Source organism: Anabrus simplex, chromosome 2, assembly GCF_040414725.1.
Source record: "Anabrus simplex isolate iqAnaSimp1 chromosome 2, ASM4041472v1, whole genome shotgun sequence".
Lineage (NCBI taxonomy): Eukaryota > Metazoa > Arthropoda > Insecta > Orthoptera > Tettigoniidae > Anabrus > Anabrus simplex.
The window spans coordinates 699,217,002-699,227,849 of NC_090266.1; the positions used below are offsets into that span (position 1 = coordinate 699,217,002).

The 10,848-nt window shown below is 39.5% G+C and overlaps 1 long non-coding RNA gene across 2 annotated transcripts; it reads left to right on the top strand.

The window, feature by feature from the left end:
• The first annotated feature begins 2,650 nt into the window (after positions 1-2,650).
• Positions 2,651-8,152, top strand: LOC136864383 (uncharacterized). 2 transcript variants are annotated; one of them, XR_011017839.1, is made up of 4 exons: positions 2,651-2,672; positions 4,477-4,604; positions 4,726-4,838; positions 4,948-8,152. It is a non-coding gene; the product is annotated as an uncharacterized lncRNA (long non-coding RNA). The 2 variants fall into 2 exon arrangements; XR_010859299.2 differs by lacking the exon at positions 2,651-2,672 and adding an exon at positions 4,247-4,397.
• Positions 8,153-10,848: the final 2,696 nt, after the last annotated feature.

The following is a 10,848-nucleotide window of genomic DNA, read 5'->3' on the forward strand; positions in this document are numbered from 1 at the left end:
CCCCTCCTTTCGGTGAACCATTTGTTAGTCTGGTCTCTCGACAGACACCCATCCGATATGGATGCACTTGCGGCTAGGTTATCTGCTTAATTGTCACGCGCAAGTCTCCCCACCGTGGCACGGTCACATGGTTCATAGGGGAGGGAATATAATATCAAAATCTAAAATCTTAAGTTAAAGCAATTTATGTAAAGTAAAATCCTATTCCTTGTTTGTAATCCGCTGTAATTCGTTAGTAGTAACTCGTGATGGAACACACTGGCGTGAAGAATTAGAACTTGTGTCCCTGTGTTATGTGAAAACATGAAAACAAACGGTTATCTATCAAAATAATAAAGAACTAAACAACAATTATAAATAAATTAAAATAATTTTCCCAAATTGATATATTCCCATTTTACATTTTTCCTTGATATAATTATTTTCTTATTTAGGTTGGTACATCCAGAAGTATAGCAACTAACCCGCAAACCAGTGACAGGACGCAGAGTCTACAGTGACTCTATATGTATACTGCCATGTTTTAGCCAAATGCCCCGTCAGCTGATTTAAACGTACTGTATGTATTCCCCACATGACTCCGAGGTCATTGACCCCATGACGTCATGACCACGTGACTGTGACGTCACATTGTTTGTAAAAAAGCCACGTGTTTGGCCACGTGCATTTGACAGCTGTCAACTTGACATCTGTCATCTTGACGGAACCTAACATCACTTTATTCGGACAAGTGAACATCGATAACCTCAGTGTTGCCATCTTAACAGACCCTAACCTCATTGTTGCCATCTTAGGCACATGGTGACGCGCAATTTGAAATCCGCGTGCTTTTGACAGCTGTCAAGATTACAGATCGAAAGCACGTGGGCCGAGGAATTTAAACAGGTATACGTGACCAACCTCACTGCTGTCATCTAGATGGGGTCAAACCTCAGTTGCTGCCACCTTATGCACGTAGTGGCACGCGGAATTTAAAATCCACGAGCTTTTGAGATCTGCCATCTTGACAGGTCCTAACCACTTAGGCGCTGAATTTTAAACAAGTGAACGTGGCCAACCTCAGTGCTGCCATTTTGACAGACCCTAACCTTACTGTTGCTATCTTAACCACGTGGAGGGTGCGGAATTTAAAATCCAAGTGCTTTTTCACTGCTGACTGGTCCTAGCCACGTGTACCTGCTTTGAACGTGGCTAACATCACTGCTACCATCTTAACTATGTAGGGAGCGCGGAATTTAAATGATCTTGACAGGACTTAGCCACGCCGCGGAATTCTTTTTTGACCGATCCTAAAGCCAGAGGCCCTAACCACAGTGGATTAAGGTAAGCTGCCCCTTCTGGACATGACACCATCTTGGAGGGGCCTAAGGACAGTAGTTTAACGCAAGCTGCCCTTCCCGACAAGACCATTCCCCTTATAGTTTCCATGCAAGCTGCCCTTCTCGTCATGGCCCTTCCGAGCTGCAGTTCTCGACATACCACCATCTTAGACGACATAGTTTTAAGGCAAACTGCCCTTCTAGACATGCCACGATCTTCAGAGGACATAGTTTTAAGGTAAGCTGCCCTTCTCGACATACCACCATCTTAAGGCAAGCTGCACTTCTCGACATACTACCATCTTAGAGAACATAGTTTTAAAGCAAGCTGCCCTTCTCGATATACCACCATATTGTAAGGCAAACTGCCCTTCTCGGCACCATCTTAAAGGGGCTATAGTTTTAAGTCATGTTGCCCTTCTCGACATGACCCCTTCTCGTCACCATCTTGGAGGGGTCTAAGTACCATTGTTTTATTGCAAGTTGCCCTTCTCGACTTGGAACCTGTTTCTGCAGTACAAGGAAGATGTATATGGTCGCTATCTTATGTATTACTCCCTAGGCCGTCAGCGTCCGAGTTCGATTTATGACTATTATCCCACTATGGATTTGAACTCCGAAGAGTGAAGACAGCAACGCTGTTTATTTACCAAGGTGATGGGCCAGCCTACTCTCATCGGAGGGTCTGCCTTTTAACGGTCTCATCCCGGTATCATAAAGAAGTTGCACATAACAATCTCACTCATTACTCCCTAGGCCGTCTGGGTCCGAGTTCGATTTGTGACTACTATCCCGCTATGGATTTAAACCCGGAGATAAAGACTGGAACGCTGTTCATTCACCAAGGTGATGAGCCAGCCTACTCTCATCGGAGGGTCTGCCTTTTAACGGTCTCAGTCCCGGTAGCACAAGGAAGATGGATATATCCTCCATCTTGCGCAATCGCCCCTAGGCCGTCAAAGTAGGAAAATACCTTTATGAATATGTCACGATCGAATATGCTATGTTGTAGTCAGATAATGTTGTGGTAATAGAATATTATTATGCAGGCCTACCAGTTAATAATCTCAACTGGATAGAACATTATGTGATTAAATTTAACAATATTCCTCTGTATGTTTGAGAGACGCGATGAACAGTCAGTACACGCGCACACACAGTGAGCAATGCTGCGTCTACTGAAATTTAACGCCCGTTTCCTGTTGCGTGAAGCGTGCGGCTAGCTCGCCATGAGCAAATGTTCACTTCGATTGTACAGTGTGTTAAATGCAGTTCTGTTCTTATTTACTAATTGCAAAAGTAATTATAATCATGATTAATTTCCCTTCTATATGTAAGTGTTGTTAATCCAAGGTAAGCTAATAAATGCGTATACGTGCGCGTACTTTTATTATCTAAGTTTGTACTGTGATAGTGGTGGTGATTATTGATTTTACCGTAAAAAAATTCCAACACCGCAAGGCATTCGAAAACCGAGTGCATCTATGCCTGTGTGTGTATCCCTTGCTTGTTGTAAGAGGTGACTAATTATCTTGGAAGTACTTCCTGCCTGTCGTAAGTAAGAACTAAAAGGGGTGCTCTTATCTTGAGAGCACTTCCTGCCTGTGCTCTTGCAAGCACCTACAGTATTCTCTACCTGCTGTAAAAGACGACTAAAAGGGTTTCTCAACTTCAGTATTCCCTGCTTATCGTAAGTAACGCCTTAAAAGGGGGATCTGAACGTGTGTATCCCTTGCCTGTTGTAAGAGGTGACTAATCATCTTGGAAGTACTTCCTGCCTGTTGCAAGTAGAAATACAACAGGCAGCAACCTATTATTTAGCTTTTCGTAAAACCACTTAGGACTTTGGCTATCAAGCGACTGATTCTCAGCCTACGAAGGTCTGCAGATTATGAGGTAATGCATGGTCAGCATACATCGCTCCTAATCACGACATACCACATATAGCCGTGCAGTTAGGAGCTTACAGCAAATAGTAGGTATCTAGATAACTGTGTCGCGATTGAATCCCGAGCAAGTAGCTGCACGGTTTAGGTCACGTAGCTGTCAGCTTGAACCCCACTGTGGACAGCACTGAAGATGGGTTTCCGAGGTTTCTAACCAGGCAAATTCTGGCGCTGTACCTTAATTATGACCACGGTCGCTTATACTGCGCCGTTTAGGTGACGTAGCTATTAGCTTGTAGCGGGTTCGAACGCCACTGTCAGCAGCCCAAAAGATAGGTTTCCGTGGTTTCTCATTTTCACACCAGTCAAATCCTGGGGCTGTACTTTAATTAAAACTACGGTCGCTTCTGCTGCGCGTAGCTATTAGCTTACATTCGAGGATAGTGTGGTTGCAACCCCACTGTTCTAGTCGCTAACCTAAAGACTCAACTATGTGCCCTGTAATCGTCAACTGTATGCCTTTAGAGCGATAAGGACGTCAGTTTAGTAAAAATAACTAACAGATAAAATTTACCCCGAAGACCTGCAACAACTACACAGGGCTAAGTTTTACAGACAGATGCCAATCTCGCTACCATTTTGTTTCACAGCAGGCAAATGCTAGGGCTGTATCTCAATTAAGACTACTGTTGCTTCCACTGCGTGTAGCTATCAACTTGTAGCGGGTTCGAGCCTCACTGCAGTAGTCGCTAACCTACAGACTCAGCTATGTGCCTCGTAGTCTTAACTGCATGTCTTTAGGGTGCTGAGGGTGCTAGTTTAATAAATCCCGGGTTTGAGCAGTGGTTGCTTGGTAGGGCCAAGATCCTTTAGAGGTGTATGCTATGAAATTAAAGTATTATTTCAGCCCCTACTTATAATTCTGCATAGAAGTGTAAAATTGGTTCGTATGTTGAGTCACATCCTGCGATGAGCAGGCAAAAATCTTGCTGTGTAGCAAAAAATTGCTGACAGATATTGAACCTTGTTGTTCGACACGTGCGGTGTCACATGTCAACGTCATGCAAGTAGAATCTTGCGGTGTAGTAAAAAAAACAGACAGATAATGAACTTTGATCGATACGCCGGTATATAAGCAGACAAGCAATTCATCCCCCTCTCTTAATTTCAACGAATCATCTTTCGCAATAAGGTAAGCACGCATGTGTACTGGTTGTAAAAATAAATGTATATTAACAGTAAAATTATAATTACGATTTTTCTCTTTTTAGAAATCATCATTAACAGTGACACAGGAAGGACAGGGAGGTGGTTTGCCCAGAGGAAGTTGATATCTGCTGTCTACTCAATTATCGTTTATTGTTATCTTGCGGCTTGATTTTCATCATTAATCTGAAAAGTAAGTTTGGTTTTTAAAATTATTATTATTATTATTATTATTATTATTATTATTATTATTATTATTATTGTTATTATTATTATTATTTCATTTTATCTTACTTTTTATATATTATCTCCAGCCGTAACCACAACACACAGAAAGGACTAGGGAGGTGGTTTGCTGCTACATCTCAGAGGGAGTTGTTATTTGTGGAGAAAGGACTAGGTCATTCAACGCCTACATTATTTAAAGGTATATTTTTAACATTTTATTTATTAATTACGTAAATGTAAAACTCTAAAATGTATTTTAATTTTTTGTAGAAAAGTCGAAAGGATTAACCAACTAGGACACTTTACAGGGCCAACTACAAGACGACTGAGTGTTCTTCCAGTTAATGAACAATTCAAAGAAATTTCTCTTCGGAAAATAAGTACAAGATTTGGTGTTAGAATATTGTGCGTCTGTGAAGATTTTCATTTATTTTTACAGAATAGATTTAGTGTGTTGTCAGATTCAGAATTAGATAATATAAATCAACGATCAATTGCCATAATATACCATGGAATAGAAAATGAAACCTGTATTATTAGTTTCGTTGATATTTAATTTTTAATGTCATGGCATCTAATTGGGAGACTATTCATACATGCTTTTCATCAGGTATACTAAGCGGTATTATAAGAAATTCATTGAATATTTTAGATCCAAATTCTTTTTTATTATCTTGCTACAATGTCTTTGAAGAAAAAGTGTCTTCTTTGCTCACTACGCATACTGTGCTAAATGCCTACTTGCCTACTTGCAAGCTCATTCATTCTTTTTGAAGATAATGCGGAAATTCATGAAACTTTTTACATATCTTCGAAAATGTCAAAACTGTTATGTTCGGATAATATTTCAGAATGGTTTCGTGAACACATTGTAGACGAATTGCTTGCCAAATTTCAAAAGTTTGAAGAGGGTGCGAGCAATAAAGCACTCCAAACTATTTCTCATTGCACTTCCGAAAGCCAGTGCAAATAAAAAAAGCCGTTATCAATATTCAGAATAAAGATGACTATAGCTCTCTATGGTGTATCGCAATGGCATTAAAACCAACAACACATCGTACTACAAAAACTTCACTGTATAAAGATACGTTCATTGAGTGGCAACAGACGTTAAATTTTAACGACGTGGAGAGTTTTGTACGACCAGTATATTCAGCTTCCTCTCGAAAACAACACCATATTCATCTTTTGTATGTTTGCAATGAAAACACAAGCCACTACTGCCCTATAACTAACCTTTCACGTTTGTTAAGCTCTTAACTTTCATTGCACAGAGGAAATAAGTGTATATGTGACAGATGCTTGCCATACTTTACAACAGAAAGCATGTCAACTACACACTTAGTTGATTGTACAACACACCCAGCCGTAAAACTTGTTCTGCCAAATAGTGAAAATGCTGAAATGAAATTTGAGAATTATTATCGTCAGCAACCTGTTCCGTTTACTGTTTATGGAGATTTCGAATGTTTTACAGTACCTTTTCATCGTTGCCAACCAGACATGAGTGAACTGTATACTGATTATGTACAGAAGCATACACCGTTTTCTGTAGCATACAAAGTTGTTTTGTTCATACGATTCATCTCTATCATTTTTTAAGATGTATCGAGGAGAAAACTGTACTGAATGGTTATTAAACGAATTACAAGAGTTAGCACATCGTGTTCATTTTGTTATATCACAACCAGTTCCAATTCAAATGACATTGGATGATATGATTTAACATGATGAAACAGATGAAAGTCAAACAGCCTATTGCATTCCCAGAGATTAAGGTTAGAGATCACTGCCACTTTACTGGGAGATATCGCGGACCTGCGCATCAATCATGCAACCCTTTATATCGTGTTCCTAAATTTATTCCTTGCTTGTTTTCGTAATTTGTCAGGCCATGAGAGCCACTTCATTTTTCGTGAGTTTGCACAATTAAATTGCACAAATTTCACTGTAATTGCACATGAGCGCCTTATTTCATTCAGTCATCGTGTAGATGATATTAGCATTCGCTTTCTAGATTGCTATAAATTTATGAACTTTTCTCTTGATACACTTGTAAATGGACTTTCAAGCGATGACTTGAAATATATTGATGAGCATTTTCCAGATCCTGAGCAATTTAAACTTTGTATAAAGATAAGTATTCTGCCATATGACTATATTCAAAGCTTTTGAACGTTAGAAGAAACAAAATTACCTCCTCAGTCTGCATTTACAAGTGTATTAAGTGAATGTAGTATACCGTCACTAGGCTCATCCTCATACGATAAGCATACAATATCGATTTCAGATGAAGACTATTTGCATGCACGTAATGTGTGGTCAAAATTTTATATACAATCATTAGATGAATATGCAGACTTGTATTTGAAGGTAGACACACTTTTACTCTGTGATGTGTTTGAAAAATTTCGGGATACAATGTCTTGTTCAATGCCTAGAATACGGCTTACGATTAGAGTGTATTCACCGTATTATCGCGTTTAAGCAGGAAGCATGACTTAAATCGTATATTGATTTAAATACAGAGCATCGTCAACGTGCTACAACATTTGAGATTACGTTTTTCAAACTCATGAATAACTTGATGTACGGAAAAAGTATGGACAATGTACGCAAACATCGCGACAGTCATTTAATTAATCAATGGGATGGACGGTATGGGGCACGCAAGTACATCTCAAAACCAAATTTTAAATCCTATCATGTCATTGATCGTGACTTTATTTCTGCTGAAATGCAAAATTCTCAATGTATGCGAAGCCAATTTATTTAGGAATGACCATACTAGATTTTTCAAAACTAAAACTTTTGTATATGGATACAGATAGTTTTATTTATCATATTCGGAATACAGGCGTCTACGATGTCATGCGAAACCATTCTAAACACTTTGACACTTCTTCCTCTTCACCTTGAAATCAATTTCACATTAAGCCACTGAACAAGAAAGTCATAGGGCTTATTAAAGATGAATGTGGTATGAATAGAATGTCAGAGTTTATTGGTTTGGCACCAAAAATCTATGCCGATTTAACTGAAAATTCACAATCCATGAAAAAAGCAAAAGGCGTATATTGAAGCGTAGATAGCCATTTACATGTTCAACTCTATCGCAATGTACTATCAACTAAAAATTCCGCTTTTTGTACACAGAAAAGAATACAATCACACAGACATCATGTTTTTAAAATTGAGCAGAATAAATGCTCATTAATTCCATTGATGATAAACGTGTATGGAATAGTAATTCCCTTACGAGTGTACCATGGGGGTACATCAATATATAGCTGTGTTTGTTATGCCATGTGTAGATAATGTACATATAATAATTATCTGTAAGAAGGGAAATTACATTATCATTTTCTATACTTAATATGTAAAATATCAAATATATAAAACATTTTCAGAAAAACACAAAATCACTAATAATACAAGAATGCCATAATAGATTAACTTGTAAATATTCAAAAAATCAGTAATAATGTCAGTAATGATGATAATGATGATGATGATGATGATGATAAATAATGAAACAATGGAATTTTTTTTTTTTGCTAAAATAGATTATCATCACACATCTATTCCTCTTCCTTTGTTCATCTATTTACGAATATGTAAAGAGTATCACCTTCTCCTTATCGCATCCTCCTCCAACTGCTCAGATGTGTTTATCAATCGAAGAGGAAAAATATCAATAGAGGTAAAAAGTATTACCTTCTCCTTACCTCATCCTTCTCCTACCGTTCCCTCCTCTTATTTTATCGAAAAAAAGGAATAAGAAACTTATGCGTTACAAGAACAAGAGGACAACGGTACACCAAGCTTTCCAGTTTAATAACGTAAGTATATCTGGTAAAAGGTAGTATTTGACTAATCGTCTTATCCGTTATTCTTAGCAAACAAGATTGCGAGATCGATATTAATCACGAAATTATGTTTTCTAGCAAGACCCCCTGGCTAAGATAGGAGGAGGAGGAGGAGGAGGAGGAGGAGGAGGAGGAGGAGGAGGAGGAGGAGGAGGAGGAGGAGGAGAAAGTTGTTATCTTGACAGCTGTTATATTTTCAAGTTCCGTAGACAACGTAGTTAAAATGTTAGCAGTGAGGTTAGGGTCTGAGAGTGTCGAGAAGGGCAGCTTGTTTAAAACTATGTTCTCTAAGATGGTAGTATGTCGAGAAGGGCAGCTTGCCTTAAGATGGTGGTATGTCGAGAAGGGCAGTTTGGGAAGGGCCATTACGAGAAGGGCAGCTTGCGTTAAACTATAATCCTTAAGCCACCTCCAAGGTAGTGTCATGTCGATAAGGGGCATCTTGCCTTAATCCACTGTGCTTAGGCCCCATACTTTAGGATCGTTAAAAAATTCCGCGGCGTGGCTAAGTCCTGTCAAGATTATTTAAATTCCGCGTTCCCTACATAGTTAAGATGGTAGCAGTGATGTTAGCCATGTTCAAAACAGGTTCACGTGGTTAGGACCTGTCAGCTGTCAAAACGCACTTGGATTTTAAATTCCACGCCCTCCACATGGTTAAGATAGCAACAGTAAGGTTAGAGTCTGTCAAAATGGCAGCACTGAGGTTAGCCACGTTCACTTGTTTAAAATTCAGCGCCTAGGTGGTTAGGACCTGTCAAGTTGACAGATATCAAAAGCCCGCGGATTTTAAATTCTGCGTGCCACCACATGCATAAGGTGGTAGCAATTGAGGTTTGGCCACGTCAAGATGGCAGCACTGAGGTTAGCAATGTTCTGTTGTCCTCAAAAGTGTTGTTAGAGTCCGTTTGACAGCTGTCAAAAAGCACGTGGATTTTAAATTCCGCGCCACTACGAGCATAAGGTGGTAGCAATGAGGTATAGTCCCGTCAAGATGGCAGTAGTGAGGTTAGCGATGTTCTGTTGTCCTTAAAAGTGAGGTTATGATCCGTCAAGATGACAGCTGTCAAAAGCACGTGGCTTATTTACAAACAATGTGACGTCACAGTAATGTGATCATGACGTCATGGGGTCAATGACCTCGGGTGCTGACTCAGCAGAAAAAATGCTGACGAGGTGGTCCAGAATCACTACAGCTCTAATACTTACGTTATAAGACGCTCCCAGCAAGGAGTAGATTTGTCTCATGCATTATAATGATAACAACAATGACAAAATGGGTTCGTAATTTTATGGAGGCCAGTGGACTAAATTTCAGATTTCTCCGTTAATACTCCTTGTATCGGAAAACTGTACATAACGAAAGATGTTCAGAATATAAGTTCCGATTTTTTACGTTTTGTGCGATTTTACCGTGTAAGGAAAAATAATAATTTTCACGATTATATTATATTTCACAAATTTCCAAATATTCTCGAAAATATCTGTTTTATCTGGAACTTGTACGCTACAAAAGTTACAGTAAATGTCACTCCCGATCTTTTTTGTCTCATTCATTTTAATCGTATGAGGGCAGTATCCTTGGAGCGTGAGACTTTGAGTCTGCGTGATACAATTGAGGTGGAGGGCTAGTACCTCGCCCAGGCTGCCTCACCTGCAATGCTGAAAAGGGACCTTGTGGAGGAATGGGAAGATTGGAAGTGACAGGCAAGGAAGAGGGAAAGAAAGCAGTGGCCTTAAATTAGGTACCATGCCGACATTTGCCTGGATGAGAGTGGGCAATACAATAATTGAAATTAAGAGGGTTCCTCCTATTCAGTACAAATATATTTATTAACGTGAATGAGTCACATATCGTTCACATGAGGTACTAGTTTCGGCACTAAACTTGTGCCATCATCAGCCAACATGTCAAATCGGGCAAGCACAATATTGACACACAATTTGACTTGTTGGCTGAAGATGGCACAAGTTTAGTGCCTAAACTAGTACCTCAGGTGAACGATATGTGACTTATTCACGTTAATAAATATCTAAATATCTTTCTATTATATAGGAGGAACCCTCTTAATTTCAATTATTGTAATCCCACTTCAATACTGATCATGAAATTTCTAAATATCAAGGAGAGTGGGCAACCACGAAAAACCACTTCGAAGATGGCTGAGGTGGGAATCGGACCCACCTCTACTCAGTTGACGTCCCGAGGCTGAGTGGACCCGCTTCCAGCCCTCGTGCCACTTTTCAAATTTCGTGGCACAGCCGGGAATTGAACTCGGGCCTCCGGGGATGGAAGCTAATCACGCTAACCACTACACAACAGAGGCGGACATGAGCTAT